Source organism: Lissotriton helveticus, chromosome 2_1, assembly GCF_964261635.1.
Source record: "Lissotriton helveticus chromosome 2_1, aLisHel1.1, whole genome shotgun sequence".
Classification (NCBI taxonomy): domain Eukaryota; kingdom Metazoa; phylum Chordata; class Amphibia; order Caudata; family Salamandridae; genus Lissotriton; species Lissotriton helveticus.
The window spans coordinates 636,135,116-636,154,004 of record NC_136059.1 but is presented as its reverse complement, the minus strand read 5'-3'; positions in this window follow the sequence as shown (position 1 = coordinate 636,154,004).

Here is an 18,889-nt window from a genome sequence, read left to right as displayed (position 1 = left end):
TACAATATGAAATAAAATACCCTCTGCCAATCGACATTCTGCCTTTACGACAGTACACCTGTGTAATACATACAGACGGGCATGCTCAACCCTCAGTTTGGGGAGAGCTGGCTTACAAGGCCACATGCGAAATTGTAAAAGAAGTGTGGCGCGGAGGTAAATTAAGACCTCTACTTACAAAAACACACTCAGTGGAAAATAATTCAGAACAACAAACTGAAATAATAGCGTTAAAAATGGCGCTAGATAATGCCGATCGCGAATTCCCGACACTTATTGTGTGCGATTCGTATTACTGCATCAAATCATACAATAACGATTTACAGAAATGGATTCAAAACGGTTACAAAGATGACACAGGTGCAACAATAAAGCAAAAAGTGCTTTGGGAACAAGTAGCTCTTTTACAGAAAGAACTACCAAAAACTCACGTGATACATTCAGTGAGTCATCAGCGTGATGGCGTTCACGTTGGAGGGAATTCATTGGCTGAGAAAGCCACAACGGCAGCAACTGAATCGGCTTCCGTAGTCAAGAAAAAGCGTACAGTAAAACACATTGACGGTGAAACTATCCTGGCGGTGAAAACGTCATCAAAAGGCGACTGCTCAGCACTACCGATCAACTATCCACTCAATTATACATACATAATCGATGCAAACTCCGTTCCTTTTGCTCGAATCCCTGGAGTGGGGGACAGAGTGATTCCAAACATGGACAGGAGAGGTTTGTTAATAGCAGACGCACATATGGGTAAGGGTCTCAGACACCTTAAACAAAAAGATTCTCTGGAAGAATTACAATCAGTGTACTGGTGGCCAGGTATGAGCCTGCATCATCACATCTCTGTAAAGAACTGCCCAGACTGCAATAGAGATCGCAGTGGCGAGAGAAACGGTATATTAGCATGGCGTTTCACTCCAGAATTGATCAACAATAAAAACTAAAGCGTCCAATTAACATATAAAGACTAGTTTCCACTTGTGATGTAGACCCCAGCACTCGGCTGACGTCTGGACTGTTAGAAAAAGATTTGCGAGTCTATAATGGCATATACGCTAGAAGCATACTACGTTTGGCTGAATGTTTTTTCTTCTTGCCCTAAAGCGTATGAAAAACATTGCCAAATGAGCATAGCATAGCGGGACTCTTCTCACTTCCTACCTAAGGGAACGGGATGGTGTAAAGAAAAAACCAAAGGCATAAAGCAATCTATAACAGCGAAGGTATTAGGTTCGGGAGCTGGGTGGGTCAAACATCTAATAAGTGTCCAACGTAGTCTAAATAACCTGCCAAGAAATTCTCTGAGGGGATTCAGTCCGTACGAACTATTGTTTGGAACTAGAATGATGGTCTTAGATCTTGACAGTCAGACTTCAGTGGTTAAAGAAAAAAGCTTTGATATCAAAGATCGTTTGGCTATTTTACAGGACTTAAACGAAACAAGGAAAGACCTGAGCAACATAACGTTGAAACAACAGCCAACGACCACTGAAGAAAAACCACCTGTCCCAGCAAGACCTGTCTGGATTCCAAAAGTCGGGGATCTAGTCAGAGAAAAGATCGCGGTAAAGAAGGAATTTGGGCCTTCTTACAGAAAAGCAGTTCCTGTCTTGTCTATCAACGGGACAAGATCAGTAGTACTACCGCCCCTTGCTGGTAAAAAGGAGAACCGAGTTGTATCCATCGACCTGGTTAAACCACAAACATGTGGCCGATAACAAACAGTAGGCCAAGTGGACTCCCGATAAGTAGTAGAACACCAAGGTTTGCTACAAACACAGAGGTTCAATCTAAGAGGCTACTCACGTTTGAAATGCCAAAAGAACAACAACAAGGTCTATGCAACAATGCTATGGAGCTTAAACCTCTACAAACCCAAATAAAAACATTTAGCAAAGACACACCAATCTACAATGAAGTAATAAATGACTATACTGCTGCAACAAAACACACGGATAAAGCAAATATCAATCCTGAAACTATTGGAACAATAGACAGAACGGCATCCGGTTACTTCATAAACTTCAGCGATTCATCTGAAAACCTGAGTGAATCAAAGGAACAAACATCAACAAAAACCTTTAAAGACAAAGCTAAGGAACTTTTTCAACAACTGAAAGAAACCTATCTGATTTCTCCATGGATTGAATTCTGGGTGGCCTTAGGTGCACTTATCCTCATACTTTGGCTCATCATGATACTATGTTTGGGACACTTCATTGAGGGAAAATATGCTAAAATGGACACAGCAAGCCAGAAAATCAACTTGGTCCTCAAACCACACACGTCTTCACACGTCGAGAAAAGAGAACTGTCTTCAGTCAACTTCACAGCCAATCCTACACCCGGTGGGGTAGCATGGGACAATACTGATTATGAAATCTATGGTCCGGTTGAAATCCTGAAATATCCACACCAAATCAAGATCTCATTGAGTGACTTTGTAAAACCAAGCTCAGTTGCTGATGATTGGGACGTGGAAAGCATTAATAATATGATGTCTGACCTAGTGATGTCTGCTAAATTTACAAAACATGATTATTTGCAGGGTTCATCTAATTATGATAAAATGTTCTGCTATAATCACTATAGTAATCATTATCTGCATAAATCTGCACAACCTAGAAATGTTCTAAATTATAATCAATGGGAACACTGTGCAACCCCTCCAAAAGGTAGCTCAAGAACCTTTTATGACAAATATTCATATTTTTCAGGGTTCAACACAAGTAATGCAGAAACGTTTTATTTCAAATTATCAAACAAGACAGGTACAAAAACCATGCTTACAAACACTAAATTGATATATTCAGACTCGTTTTTTGAACAAATGAGTACGTTTGGTTTTGAATACTGGGACAAAAATGTTGAAGTAAAAAGTGTTTGGGGTACAAAGGAATGGCAAGCACAAGGTATAGAATCATTGTTTAGAGCCTGCATGATCCCAGAACAAATGATATTTTTGAATGACACTATTCAACAAACTACCTGTCTTGGCCTAGCCAAAATCAAAGATTTAAACAAACCGTCTATTCCCAAGCCAACGATAAACAGTAATAGCTCGACAGATGAGGAGATAGACGTAAACCATATATTAAGCCAAAACAGAACACATCCAGATTGGAAAAAGTGGTTGATCTGGCCCACAGATACTAATAACTGTCAAGACAGATTCCTGAACCTGAGAAGCAGCAAACGTGGCGATCCGCCAAAGGTTAAAAGAGACAGATATAGCAGACCAACCAACTGAAATTGCCAGAATCATAGAGAAATCCTATGAAGAACTAGGAAGAGATAGTCTGGGTGGAATACCGGTAAAACCTCAACTGATTGAAAGTCCTGAAAAGATATTTATTAAAAATAATTTAAACACTCAAAAAAAGAGCTGGGATGGAAACAAACAATCCAATCCTAAAGAAAAAAGATTCCAGTCCAGAGGAAGCTCTCCTCGGCGGAGAGAAAGATCTCCGAACCAAGGACGCAGGTCTCCCCAAAGTGAGCCCTCTGGGAAAAAATACAACCTTAGAAATAGGGATAATATAAAGAAACCTGATAGATATCAAGATAATGATACACGTCCCTCTCAATCTTTTCAGACTTCCTCGCAGAAATCGGAAAGAAGAGGACGATCAGAACACAGGGAAGAGCACGTCAAGTCCAAAAACAAGGAACCTGCTCATCCGAATAAAAAGTTACAATTTCCAAAAAAGAAGGTAGCCAGTATTAAAGTAATCAAAGATGCAGGGAATATTGAGGACACAGCTGAAAAACGGAGAATGGGCTCAGACAATGCTAGACAGCGCAGCAGAAGTGAGCATAGCTCGCAAAGCCCTTATGAATCATCTGGAGACAGTGAACACGAATGAATATATTCAAGTGGAAACTGCCGACACCAGAGTTAGCAAACCTCACAAAATATATGAAATTACATTGCGTATAGAGGGGGATAAGACTAGAAAAATAAGGGGACTATTTTGGGATAATCTCTCCCAGGGCTATGACATCCTTCTAGCTGAAAAAGACTGGCCACCCGAGTTCGTCAGAGAGTGCCCTCATGGCGAGGAAATAATTATGCCTGCCTTCTCAAATCACATTCCAATTCATAAAAAATATACACTTGCTAGAAAGTGGGCAGTAGCTCAAGCTCCTGCTTTATATAAAAATCATGTAGGATGGGATGAGGACTCTCCTCCTCACAAAATCCAGTTAAAATCACAACCTACTGCACAGAGGCAGTACCCAATTAAGCAAGAAGCTAAAAAACAGGTAAAAGAGATCCTAGATCAACTTGAATACCAGGGGGTGATTGAAACTTGCACCTCACAAATGAACAATCCTTTGTTTCCTGTCTCCAAACCAGACAACTCATATCGTCTAGTTTTGGATTACAGACACCTTAACTCATGTTGCAAAACTTTTGCAGTGCAAAACTCACATAGTGCTGCACTAATGAATAACATAGTACGCAAAAAATACAAAACAACATTAGACATCTCTAATGGATTCTTTTGTCAAAATATAGCACCAGAAAGCAGATATTTGACTGCGTTCTCGGTAAATGGCTCACAAAAAAGTTTCTGCCGTTTACCCCAGGGGCACAAGAATAGCACAGGATTATTCTCAAAGAGAGTAACAGAATTACTACAAACATACGATGACGAGGCATTATCATATGTCGACGACATTTACCTAACAGATGATGACTTGGATACTCACTTGAAGAGAGTGAACACCATAATACTTGGGTTCGTAGCAGAGGGTTACAAATTCAACTTTAAAAAAATCAAGAATTGCCCATCTAACAGTCCTGTTTTTAGGATATGAATTATCAAGTGAAGGCAAAAGCCTGGCTGACAATTTCCTAGAGAAATGTGCAGTACTCCAAGCTCCTAGAACACTAAAAAACTTACAATCAATTCTAGGCTTTCTAAATTTCGGAAGAACATACATTGCAAATTACGCAGAAAGGATCAAACCCCTTTATGATCTAATAAAACCAGATTTTAAAAGAATCAATTGGACTCAAAAACACACAGAAATTTTGAGATCTTTACAAACAGACATGCTAATTAAAACAAAATTAGAAACACGTGATAACTCACGCAATCTTGTGATTCGAGTCATCCCAGGAAGATGCGGATTCACATACCTGACCTCTAATGAGGGAGAAAAGGTACCAATTGCATACAAATCACACTTGTACGCAGAAGCTGAAAAGAAGTTCAGTATTAAAGACAACATTGTTCATGCAGTTCAAACGGCTATAGCAAGAGAAAAAGACAACGCCGACGGTAGACATATCACAGTCAGAACAGCGGAGTCAGCCTTTGAGGCATTAACAACCCCATGTAATTTACCAAAAACAGCGTTGAATCCAGAATGGATACAATGGGTGAATTCAATTGCAACGGACAAAGTAAAATACTACTTTGATCCAGAATTAAAGGAATTAAAATATCTAGAATATGAAATAAAATACCCTCTGCCAATCGACATTCTGCCTTTACGACAGTACGCCTGTGTAATACATACAGACGGGCATGCTCAACCCTCAGTTTGGGGAGAGCTGGCTTACAAGGCCACATGCGAAATTGTAAAAGAAGTGTGGCGCGGAGGTAAATTAAGACCTCTACTTACAAAAACACACTCAGTGGAAAATAATTCAGAACAACAAACTGAAATAATAGCGTTAAAAATGGCGCTAGATAATGCCGATCGCAAATTCCCGACACTTATTGTGTTCGATTCGTATTACTGCGTCAAATCATACAATAACGATTTACAGAAATGGATTCAAAACGGTTACAAAGATGACATAGGTGCAACAATAAAGCAAAAAGTGCTTTGGGAACAAGTAGCTCTTTTACAGAAAGAACTACCAAAAACTCACGTGATACATTCAGTGAGTCATCAGCGTGATGGCGTTCACGTTGGAGGGAATTCATTGGCTGAGAAAGCCACAACGGCAGCAACTGAATCGGCTTCCGTAGTCAAGAAAAAGCGTACAGTAAAACACATTGACGGTGAAACTATGCTGGCGGTGAAAACGTCATCAAAAGGCGACTGCTCAGCACTACCGATCAACTATCCACTCAATTATATATACATAATCGATGCAAACTCCGTTCCTTTTGCTTGAATCCCTGGAGTGGGGGACAGAGTGATTCCAAACATGGACAGGAGAGGTTTGTTAATAGCAGACGCACATATGGGTAAGGGTCTCAGACACCTTAAACAAAAAGATTCTCTGGAAGGATTACAATCAGTGTACTGGTGGCCAGGTATGAGCCTGCATCATCCCATCTTTGTAAAGAACTGCCCAGACTGCAATAGAGATCGCAGTGGCGAGAGAAACGGTATATTAGCATGGCGTTTCACTCCAGAATTGATCAACAATAAAAACTAAAGCGTCCAATTAACATATAAAGACTAGTTTCCACTTGTGATGTAGACCCCAGCACTCGGCTGACGTCTGGACTGTTAGAAAAAGATTTGCGAGTCTATAATGGCATATACGCTAGAAGCATACTACGTTTGGCTGAATGTTTTTTCTTCTTGCCCTAAAGCGTATGAAAAACATTGCCAAATGAGCATAGCATAGCAGGACTCTTCTCACTTCCTACCTGAGGGAACGGGATGGTGTAAAGAAAAAACCAAAGGCATAAAGCAATCTATAACAGCGAAGGTATTAGGTTCGGGAGCTGGGTGGGTCAAACATCTAATAAGTGTCCAACGTAGTCTAAATAACCTGCCAAGAAATTCTCTGAGGGGATTCAGTCCGTACGAACTATTGTTTGGAACTAGAATGATGGTCTTAGTTCTTGACAGTCAGACTTCAGTGGTTAAAGAAAAAAGCTTTGATATCAAAGATCGTTTGGCTATTTTACAGGACTTAAACGAAACAAGGAAAGACCTGAGAAACATAACGTTGAAACAACAGCCAACGACCACTGAAGAAAAACCACCTGTCCCAGCAAGACCTGTCTGGATTCCAAAAGTCGGGGATCTAGTCAGAGAAAAGATCGCGGTAAAGAAGGAATTTGGGCCTTCTTACAGAAAAGCAGTTCCTGTCTTGTCTATCAACGGGACAAGATCAGTAGTACTACCGCCCCTTGCTGGTAAAAAGGAGAACCGAGTTGTATCCATCGACCTGGTTAAACCACAATCATGTGGCCGATAACAAACAGTAGGCCAAGTGGACTCCCGATAAGTAGTAGAACACCAAGGTTTGCTACAAACACAGAGGTTCAATCTAAGAGGCTACTCACGTTTGAAATGCCAAAAGAACAACAACAAGGTCTATGCAACAATGCTATGGAACTTAAACCTCTACAAACCCAAATAAAAACATTTAGCAAAGACACACCAATCTACAATGAAGTAATAAATGACTATGCTGCTGCAACAAAACACACGGATAAAGCAAATATCAATCCTGAAACTATTGGAACAATAGACAGAACGGCATCCGGTTACTTCATCAACTTCAGCGATTCATCTGAAAACCTGAGTGAATCAAAGGAACAAACATCAACAAAAACCTTTAAAGACAAAGCTAAGGAACTTTTTCAACAACTGAAAGAAACCTATCTGATTTCTCCATGGATTGAATTCTGGGTGGCCTTAGGTGCACTTATCCTCATACTTTGGCTCATCATGATACTATGTTTGGGACACTTCATTGAGGGAAAATATGCTAAAATGGACACAGCAAGCCAGAAAATCAACTTGGTCCTCAAACCACACACGTCTTCACACGTCGAGAAAAGAGAACTTTCTTCAGTCAACTTCACAGCCAATCCTATACCCGGTGGGGTAGCATGGGACAATACTGATTATGAAATCTATGGTCCGGTTGAAATCCTGAAATATCCACACCAAATCAAGATCTCATTGAGTGACTTTGTAAAACCAAGCTCAGTTGCTGATGATTGGGACGTGGAAATCATTAATAATATGATGTCTGACCTAGTGATGTCTGCTAAATTTACAAAACATGATTATTTGCAGGGTTCATCTAATTATGATAAAATGTTCTGCTATAATCACTATAGTAATCATTATCTGCATAAATCTGCACAACCTAGAAATGTTCTAAATTATAATCAATGGGAACACTGTGCAACCCCTCCAAAAGGTAGCTCAAGAACCTTTTATGACAAATATTCATATTTTTCAGGGTTCAACACAAGTAATGCAGAAACGTTTTATTTCAAATTATCAAACAAGACAGGTACAAAAACCATGCTTACAAACACTAAATTGATATATTCAGACTCGTTTTTTGAACAAATGAGTACGTTTGGTTTTGAATACTGGGACAAAAATGTTGAAGTAAAAAGTGTTTGGGGTACAAAGGAATGGCAAGTACAAGGTATAGAATCATTGTTTAGAGCCTGCATGATCCCAGAACAAATGATATTTTTGAATGACACTATTCAACAAACTACCTGTCTTGGCCTAGCCAAAATCAAAGATTTAAACAAACCGTCTATTCCCAAGCCAACGATAAACAGTAATAGCTCGACAGATGAGGAGATAGACGTAAACCATATATTAAGCCAAAACAGAACACATCCAGATTGGAAAAAGTGGTTGATCTGGCCCACAGATACTAATAACTGTCAAGACAGATTCCTGAACAAAATCCAGGGGTTCAAATTGACCAGGCCAGACCCTAGATATTCCCAAAGACAACACCCAGGGATAATTACCACGTACAGTGTGGGCAAGCTCTGCCTTCAATGGCTACAAACATCCACACTGGCAGAAATTAAGCAACACCTAACTTTACTTACTGATGGTGCTGACTTGCGTGATTTCATTATGGGACCACGCAAACAGCGTCAAAAACGCTTCATAGCAGCCTCTGTATATGCAGCTTATAACGAAGCCTGGAAAATAACTCAAATTGAAACATCAGAGAGAATACGGGAAATTGACCGTATTAATTTGGAAAAATCACTTTCTGTAGTGGACAATGGGTTAATGACTCTGTCCTCCAGAATATACTCTTTGGACAGCATTGTGTCTTCAGCAATCGACATAATATCGCAAGACTTACTGTTGTTACAACACGGTCAGTCCCAATTGCGTTCTATTGTACAACTTGGCTGGACGTTACAAAATCTGCGTTCAGGCTATGTGCCTTGGCGTTTAATCAACACAACGTCACTGTTCAATATCTTTAACCTTACTGATAAACAAATCAGTATGGCACAGAAGGGTGCTGATTATACAATCCTGAGCATTGAGAAACTCGAGAGATTACCATTGACAATGTCAGAACGACCTGTCAGTGAGTGGATAATACATGGAATAATTAATATTCCAATATCTACTTTCAGGTTTCAATACTGCTAAAAAATATATACAGGCTGGCATGTACGAAAAATTGGGTAAAGGGTACATTAAGTCAACATGGAACTTGCCCTATTGACATGCTTGTGTCAGTAATAAAGGCCGGAAAGTGTTTCTTAGTAGCAATAATTGTGCCATGTCACTAAGCGGTACACTTCTGTGTAATGGTATTAGTTTACACGGAGCCTGTGAAGGGTCCTCAAATAACCTTTCATGTCACCAGCTAGGCACACCTGCGACACAAATAGAACCATTCTTTAGGAGACTATCGAACGGGAGTTACATTATAATCGTAGACCGCAGATGTTGTAGCTTGGTGCCCGGAGTAGCTTATCTCATAAGTACGACTGCGAAGGTCATGTACTGTGAACGAGTATTGTTCCCCAGCGCAATGCCAGACAGGGAGGCAAGGTTATGGCCGAATTTAAAAATTTCTTCCATTAGAGTCGATACTTTAAGCAGAATGAAAACAGTGCTCCTTCAGACGCCGACCAGGCTCACGTCATCAAAAGAAACGTATGATTTCCAAGTTGCAAGGACAACGGCAGAGATTCATTCATTGTTATCAACTAATTCCCCCATACATTTCGCAGAAATCCTGAACGAAATCTTAAATATTTCTGATACCAGCGGAGTCTCAAATGTATTTAAGACAGTGTTTTCGGGGGCTTTAACACCATTTAAAGCCATTCTGGGTATTTTTCCAGACTTTGTCCATTCCGTCTTTGGTGGACTTCCTCTCCTTTTGGGACTAGTGGCAGGAATCCTATTTTTGATCCTGTTATTTCGCTATGGCAATCCGTGTCACAGACAAAACACCTGCGACAAGGGAAGAAACAATCCTAGCCATTGGATACCGGGACCAGATATCTAAAATCCTTGGACTATCCCGGCTTAGAGACCTGAACATGACTTGGTTTCTTTCATTTAGACCAATGTGGCAAAGCTGTGTTTTACCTGTATTAAGGTGCTTGCTATGCGGAGAAGAATGCGTGTTGGACACCTGTCTGACGCTACAATCGGATGCGCCAATGGATGCAGAAACTTTGTTGGGTCCGGTCACGGCTCATGCATTGTGCTGTCCCCAGCGGCTACCAATCCTGATGACGGCATTCGTGGAGACTTCACCACTACGATTAAGGGGTAGTGAGGTTCAAGATGAAAGCAGCATCGATCAGGTACGACCTTCTGTCAGCTATGCTGATCCAAACATCAATGAAGGCAATCATGCTCACGAATGCATGGTAACATCTTTTTCCGAGTTAATTGAACTTTCACAGGAAGCTGTTGACAGCTTTTTCGAGAGTCTAAATGATATGATGTTCTCACCAGAGCAGAAATAATGGCTTTTGAGCAGGCTAGCACACGGCGTTCCCAACACCATGAATTTGGCCTTCAACTTTGATAATAAAGTATCATGAACAATTTTCTCCAGTTTACGGACAGCGGAACATTATTTTTCAGCGGCCCCAAAAATTATTTACAATTTTTCGGGACACTCATCTTCTGCTTAAAGTAGAGACTATTCTTAGAGAACTAATTTTCTATTTTAGGAACTTTAGAATCATTAGCTGCCCTCTAGCCTGTTCATAAATATTTTATTTTGTGATGAAATGGTCTCGCATTTTTTTTCTTCTGTCTTAAAGAGCCATTTCATGTGTAATTTTCATATTTTATTAGTTATGATGTATGAATATGCGTGATATTTAGCATTAATATACTGCTTGAGTGCATATAATGTATATATATGTCGTTTCGTATATTTCATGTTTCAAAATGCATATGGATGTATTTTGGGGTGGTACGGTATACACATGCTCTACTAGTGTATTTGCTATGCCTAGATCTTGTAAATATGGACATAGTCAGCGGGGAGTGGGTGTGATGTATTCCTATAGGTTCTGTATCGATTCCCCTATTCCCGGCCCTGTTCTGGTTAATACTTAACTAGCAGCCGACCCACGGTGCAAAACCGTTATCTGATTAAGCCACACCACGGCACAGAAACGTGTTATCTGATTAGGTAATAACGCATGCCATCTAATTAGACAAGCACTATTCCTCCAGCCCCTGATAAGGCATACGGAGTTCTCAAAACAAATCAAACCTATGACAACCTGGGAAAATCCCTGCGGCCATTGTTTTGATTTCACCGAGAACTTCAGCAAAAGAATGTGCGAACAAGCCCGTTCGTATGACATCCTTATTGACGTATCCATGTCCATCCTTACGTCAATCTCGACACCTTACAGGTATAAATATTACCGACATTGCCTTAAGCAAACACACGCGGTGGTGACGAGATCGGAGCAGCGAGACACGCTGAGGAGCCCAGCAGAAAGCGAAGCCCACACGCGCTGCCCCGCCTTCCTGACGCGCTGAGAACGAGACGCTGCTTTTCTCCTGCCGAGAAATCCAGCTCTGGCGCTTCCAAGCAGCCCTCGCAGGCAGCTGGAATATCAAGACCAGAGACGAGAGATACCAGCCCTCAACCATTCTAGATCTCAGGTACAGAACTGAACAACCCCTTGCAGAGAATTCTTGAGTCAGTCACTTGGCAAAACAAACTTAACTTAAACTGCTACTTATCTACTCCCGCCCACGTATTAGGCTTAGGTCAGGTACACTGGGGTAGGCGTGGTTAGAAGCACCAGTTGAGTACGGTTAGTCAAATGTATATATGTATGTATCTATTTTATCAATTTTAACTATCATATGGCTTAGAAACCATATCAATGCTTCTGCAGTATTATTTTATACTTCTGCTTTTATTGTATGCACTTTACTTAACCATAAGTATCGCAATAATATCGATTCAATTCTCTTGTACGAGAAAAGAGACTGATCAATAAATAACATCTTTTATTGAACACGCCCGTCTCTTCCTTTTCTCTACAAACTGGTGAAATTAAGAATGCACGTACTGACTGAGTAAAATAAGTTGTCTTTTGTTTTCACACGACTCTAGAGATACACTCTTGATTGGGGGAGAGCAAAGTTGTCATGTTCTATGGTTGTCAGAAACTAAATCCCTTCTTGTCTATCCAGGGAAGTTAAACTCCTCCTTGTCTATTCGAGAAAGTTTCTAGTGAACTCTGAGCTAGCTGGCAAAACCAAAAACTTTAAGTCTAATATCGTCAGTAGAAGACCTAGTTAACCTCTGCCCTAGATCTATACTATTGAAGATATTATTCCAATGCGCAGAGCCTATTGGGATAATAGGAACTACACTACACTTTTACCTGCCTTCCACAATGCTTGCTCCACCTCCTGTGGGGCGTCTGATGTTTCTGACCTGCACTGTGAAAGGAAAGGAGACGTCTGGTAAACAGAGTGCTTCAGAACTGTTTTGGACTGGTCAAAGGCCCCTCTCCCCTCAGAGAACAAGGGATTTTGGGGTATAAATATTGGGACCATGATCCCAAGAAATTAGATCACTTTGGACTACAAGAAGAAACCTTTGCTAAGGAGAGGAACCTGAAGAAACTGATGAGAGACTATTCCCAAGCTGAAGTGCTGCTAGGGGGATTGGCCTGCAGTGGTTGCCTTACTGCCAAAGGAAGGAGAAAGGAACTTTGTGTACTTTGCTTTCAACTTGTGAAGGATCTCCAAGGGCTTGGAAAAGAGTTTGCCTCTTGCTGACGTCTCAGGGACAACAGAGACTCCAGCTCCCCAGAGTTCTTTGGAAGTGCCTGCTGCTGTTTTGGGACCTTCTTAGTGACTGCGGCGTGCTGCAACGAAGAGGAAATGTGTCACCTTCGCTGCTGCTGTCGTCGTAACTCTGAAGGAGGGTGTCGCACTGTAGCTCTTGCATTGCACTGCATCAAGAGAAGAATTATTACATGTTTATAATCCTAACTGTCTCAGAGAACATGTAGAAATTCGAGTTTAGTATGCCTGAACTCAGAATGATAAAATACATCTTTTAGTGAAGTTGATTTTAACATTCTGTGTTAGCAAATACCACTTTTAGAAAGTAAGTATTTGCTTGCCTAACCTTTCCAGCCTGCCTCTGCTAGGTTGTGTATTCCTTTGTCTGGTTTTGTGAGTGACAGGGCTGGGGGATTCCAAGAGACGGGAGGGAGGTTTGCACCTGAACCTTGAATAGGGCTGTGCTTGCCTTCCACAATGCTGGCTCCACCTCCTGGGGAGCGGCTGATGTCTCTGCCCTGCACACTGAAAGAAGTGAAGGAGTCCTGTAAACACAGTGCTCCAGGACTTTTACCTGCCTTACACAATGCTGGCTCCATCTCCTGTGGGGCGTCTGATGTTTCTGACCTGCACTGTGAAAGGAAAGGAGACGTCTGGTAAACAGAGTGCTTCAGAACTGTTTTGGACTGGTCAAAGGCCCCTCTCCCCTCAGAGAACAAGGGATTTTGGGGTATAAATATTGGGACCATGATCCCAAGAAATTAGATCACTTTGGACTACAAGAAGAAACCTTTGCTAAGGAGGGGAACCTGAAGAAACTGATGAGAGACTATTCCCAAGCTGAAGTGCTGCTTGGGGGATTGGCCTGCAGTGGTTGCCTTACTGCCAAAGGAAGGAGAAAGGAACTTTGTGTACTTTGCTTTCAACTTGTGAAGGATCTCCAAGGGCTTGGAAAAGAGCTTGCCTCCTGCTGAAGTCTCAGGGACGACAGACTTCAACCCCCAGCTCCCTAGAATTCTTTTCAAGTGCCTGCTGCTGTTTTGGGGCCTTCTGAGGGACTGCGTTTCGCAAAGGAGCTGGAAGCGTGACTCAACGAGAAGAAGCGTTTCGCCGTCGCGGTGCCTGCCGCTGGAACTGCCTGTACTGCAGCGCATTGGAGAGAAGTGTGCCACAACGAAGAGGAAGCGTGTCACCGTCACTGCTGCTACCGTTGCAACTCCGAATGAGGGTGTCGCCGCTGTAGCTGTCGCATTGCACCGCATCAAGAGAAGAATCTCTCAATAAGGTAGGGGCGTGTCGCCGTGGCTGCGCCTGCCGTCGCAACTCCGAAGGAGGGTGTCGCCACTGGAACTGTTGCACTGCACCACATCGAAGTACAGCACCTCACATCCCTGAGAAGCGCACCACCGTCGGAGCTGCTGTCGCATCGTGGATGGCGCCGCTGTAGTTGTCGCATCGAGCGGAAACTTCGCGCATTGTGGGAGAAGAGTGTCGCCGCTGGAGCTGTCGCATCATCAGGGTGTCACCTCTGTAGTCCACGCATCGAACCGAGAACTTCTCCCATCCCCGGAGAAGCGTGCCGCATCTGAAAGATCTTCACGTCTTTATTTCTTTGCACCTGAACTTTGCCGCATTTCCCTCGCTGCGACATTGCTTGTCGTGGAAGTGCAACGCAACCTAAGGTACATTGACGCAAAGTGTTGCATCTAGGAAGTGAACTGAACTAAGGTTAATCTACCATCTTAACGTAACAGTATTGTGTATTTTCGTCGTTTATGGTCTTGTGGTAACTCTATATAAAGTATACTTATTTTTTATATAAAACCTGTGTGGTGTCCATTTGTAGTGTTGTCACTGGGTTATTGTATGTGATCACAAATGCTTAACACACCGCCTCTGAGATAATCCTGTCTGCTCGTGCCAAACTACCAAGAGGGTGAGCAGGGGTTATTTTAGGAGTGTAATCCCTTTATCCTGACTAGAGGCAAGGGTCCCTATTTGTCACAAGTACCTACCTGTGCCAATTAGAGACCCCCAAATATAACGTTGGTCAGCGGAAGGGATTTTGGATTTGCATTTGTGACTCATGTACAGTGACTGGTGAATACTACTTAGTGAGTGCAGACCATAACGTAACCACATACTTTTTGGTGGATTCCTTTTTGAATTTTCTATTTTTGAAAGATGCCTGATTCAGTTGTGGTAGAAAGAGCAGAATCCGTAGCCTCTGTTGATCTTGAATGGGAAGAGGAGAAATTGGAAAGCTACAAAGTTGCACACCTGAAGTACTTTTGCAAAAAGTTCAATGTTTCCACTGCTGGTTTAAAAAAGAAGGAAGAGTTCTACAAGGCCCTGAGGGCCTGGGTAGAAGCAAGAAAAACTCCTGTGATTGAGGAGGATGACCTGGCAACTGTGCAACAGGAAGGGCCACTGGGCTCAGGAGGAAGGAGAGTACCTGCCCCCGCAGGTAGCATTGGATCTGGTAAAAGTCTGTCTCCAGAGAAGTTGGAGGACAGAGAGAGATCAAGAAGGCATGAAATGGAGATTACCAAGTTTAAGGTGAATAGGCAACTGGAATTAGAAAATAGAAGGTTAGATATGGAGGAAAAGAAAGTGCAGTTTGAGCATGAAAAAGTTTTGAGGGAGTTGGAGTTTAAAACCAAAAGTTTGGAGGTTACTCCCTCTGGTGGCAACATACCGTCAGTACATGCAGAAAGTAGAGTGTATATTCCCAAAGATGTGGTGAAAGAGTTTTACAAAAATGATGATATTGGTCAGTGGTTCAGAGCCTATGAGGTAGCCAGGTCTTCCCACCGGGTCCCTGGGAGAGATTGGGGAGCGGGGTTGTTGGGAAGGTTCCTTAGTGAGGGGCGGGACACATTGTTAGACTTGCCTTCTGAAGTCCATAATTTCGTCAGCAAAATTATTTTTTTATTTTTTTTATTTAAGAAGTTTTATATAGCGCTAGCTTGACAGAAGGGTATCGGAGCGCTTCACATGAGTTATACAGCAGAGGAAACGGGAGCAGAACAAAATACAATAAGGCAAGGCAGTCCAGATAATAATAATCATAGTGACAGTGACGTAAAAGTTCCATATCAAGGTCATGTTTATATTGAATCCAGGATGAGGGAAGTGTCAATCTCAAGGCTCCAACTGCTCCTATCTATTCGTTAGGGATTGGTCGGGAAAAAAAGATTTTGAGCTGACTTTTTAATTTAGCGAAAGAAGGAATAGTTCTGATGTGAGGGGGAATAGAGTTCCAGATTTGGGGCGCGTTGCCGGCAAAGGACCGGGCCGCGTTTTTCTGTTTTCATGCTTTTTGCGGGATGAGAAGGAGGGTATTGGAGCCTGTCCTGGCCAGCTTTTTTTAAGTTTGGCCGCCAGATATTGGGGTTTGCCTGTGTGAAGGGCTTTGTGGGTGAGGCAGGCTGTTCTGAAGTTCACCCGCAGTTCTATTGGTAGCCACTTGAGTTCTTTGAGAGCAGGAGAGATACGGTCAAATTTCTTTATTCCAGTGACCATTCTGGCAGCCTCATTGAGAGTTGTTTTCAGAGGAACAAGATGAGTTTTAGCTATTCCAGAGAGGACTGTATTTCCATAGTCTAGTCTTGACAGCACCAATGCTTAGGTGGCTTGTTTAAGATCTCTGGGCGGGATAAAAGGTTTTATTTTGTTTAGTAGCTTCAGGTTGCGGAAGGCACTCTTCGCCGAGATCTTAATGTGCTTGGTCATGTCCAGTTTTGAATCTAGTGTAATGCCTAAAGATTTAACAGAATCAGCCATGGTGAGGTTCCCATTGAGCGCATCGATGGCTTTTATCCACTCGACCATTTGTGGGTTTTCTTCTTTGTTCGAAATGAGGAGGAGATCGGTTTTGTCCGGATTCAGTTTTAAGTGTTTACTAGACAACCACAGTTGCACTTCTCTTAGCGATTCGTTGAGTTTTTGAATGTCTTTGGCCGATGAGATTTCTAAGTAAATTTAAGTATCGTAGGCATATAGGCGGAAAGGAATGTTAGCTTTTCTGAGTAGGGTGGTGAGGGGTTCCATGTAGATGTTGAAGAGTTGAGGGGAGAGCACTGATCCTTGGGGGACTCCCTTGTTGACGGGGATGAGGTAGGACTCAAAGCTTTTGATTTTGATTCTCTGGAAGCGGTTGTGGAGGAATGAGGAGAACCATTTGAGGACCACCTTGTCTAGACCGGCCCAAACTTTGAGGGCCTTGAGGAGAAATTTGTGGTCTACTGTGTTAAATGCTGGCAATAGGTCTAGGAGAATGATTAGGCAGCATTGGTCTGAGTCCAATGATTTGTATATTTTGTCTTTTATGTTAAGGATTGCGGTTTCAGTGCTACAGCCTTTCCAGAATCCCGACTGATGGGAGTCAAGAAAGGTGGTGTTATCTAGGTGTTGCGTTAGTTGTTGGAGTACACATTTTTCTAGGTTCTTGGAGAGAAGCGGAAGGTTGGAGACAGGTCTGAAGTTGTTTAAGTCATTTATGTCTAGGCCTGGTTTTTTTAGCAGTGTGGTGACTTGTCCCACTTTCAGACAATCCGGCACGATTCCGGTTTTAAGGAAGCTACTAATATTCCAGTACCAGAGAGGGGCTAGGGAGAGTTTCAGCTTTTTGGTGAGTTGCGCAGGTAGAGGGTCTAGGGCATGTGATGAGGGTTTGGAGGTGGAGATAAGTTTGACTATCTCTTCTTCTGGAATGGACTGGAAGAGAGACCAGGGTTTAGAAGTAAGAGAGGGAGTGCTACCAAACACCTCATCCTGGCTGCTGTAGGGAAGTGAGGTGCATTTGGTGTCCAGAGATCGCTTGATCTTGGAGATCTTATCATTGAAGAAGTTGGCAAAGTTGTCGCACCGTTCTTTGGATGCCCGCCCTAGGGACATATCAGGTTTGGTGGTTTGGTGTCTGATGATGTTAAAGAGCTCCTTGGGTCTGTTTTTTGCACTATCCATTACAGAGCAGAAATACGTGGATTTTTAATTCTTGATGTGTCTGTTGTATTTCTTCCGCACATGAAAGATGCATTGATGTCTAGATATAGTTTGACACCTGAGCTCTATAGACAGAGGTTCAGGAAATGCAAAAAGCTAGAAAACAGTGCTTGGGTTGAATATGTCACTTTCTTTTGCAGAGCATTGGATGGTTGGGTAAAAGGCAACAAGGTTAATGGTTTTCAAGGTGTTTTGATTTGGTTGCATGGGAGCACTGAGAAGAAGCAAGGGGCCCAACAGTTAATCCTGTTCCCAAGAGGCCCCTGAAATGTTACAAGTGTGGCGACCTGGGTCATAAGGCGAGTGATACCAGGTGCCGCCTGTTTTGGTAAACCAGGACCCACTGGACTTTTAAACAAAACTTTGTATTGTATTGGTTGCACTTTCCCCTGAGCACTCCCCCCCCACCTCACCTGATCAGAATTCCCCGCGCAGCCGATGTAAGGGCTGCCGCGGGTCGGAGTTCTTTTGCCACCATTCTCGTCCAGATCACAGGCCACGCCCCCTCCTCGAACCCTTTTAAAGCACGCTGATGACAAGCCCGCATTAGAGATCAAAACACTCCTGAGGCGAGATAGCCGGGAGCTTGTTCGTCTATTTTTGAAATTGTTTTTAAAATACTGCTTTTAAAGAAAACTTTGTATTGTATTGGTTGCACTTTCCCCTGAGCAGTCCCCCCACCTCACCTGATCAGAATTCCCTGCGCAGCCGATGTAAGGGCTGCCGCGGGTCGGAGTTCTTTTGCCGCCATTCTCGTCCAGATCACAGGCCACGCCCACGGACATAGGCCACGCCCCCTCCCCCTTCACTTAACAATGTGTCTCTCCCAGACGCGCAGCCGACGCGCGCAGCGGGCGCGCCGCCAAAG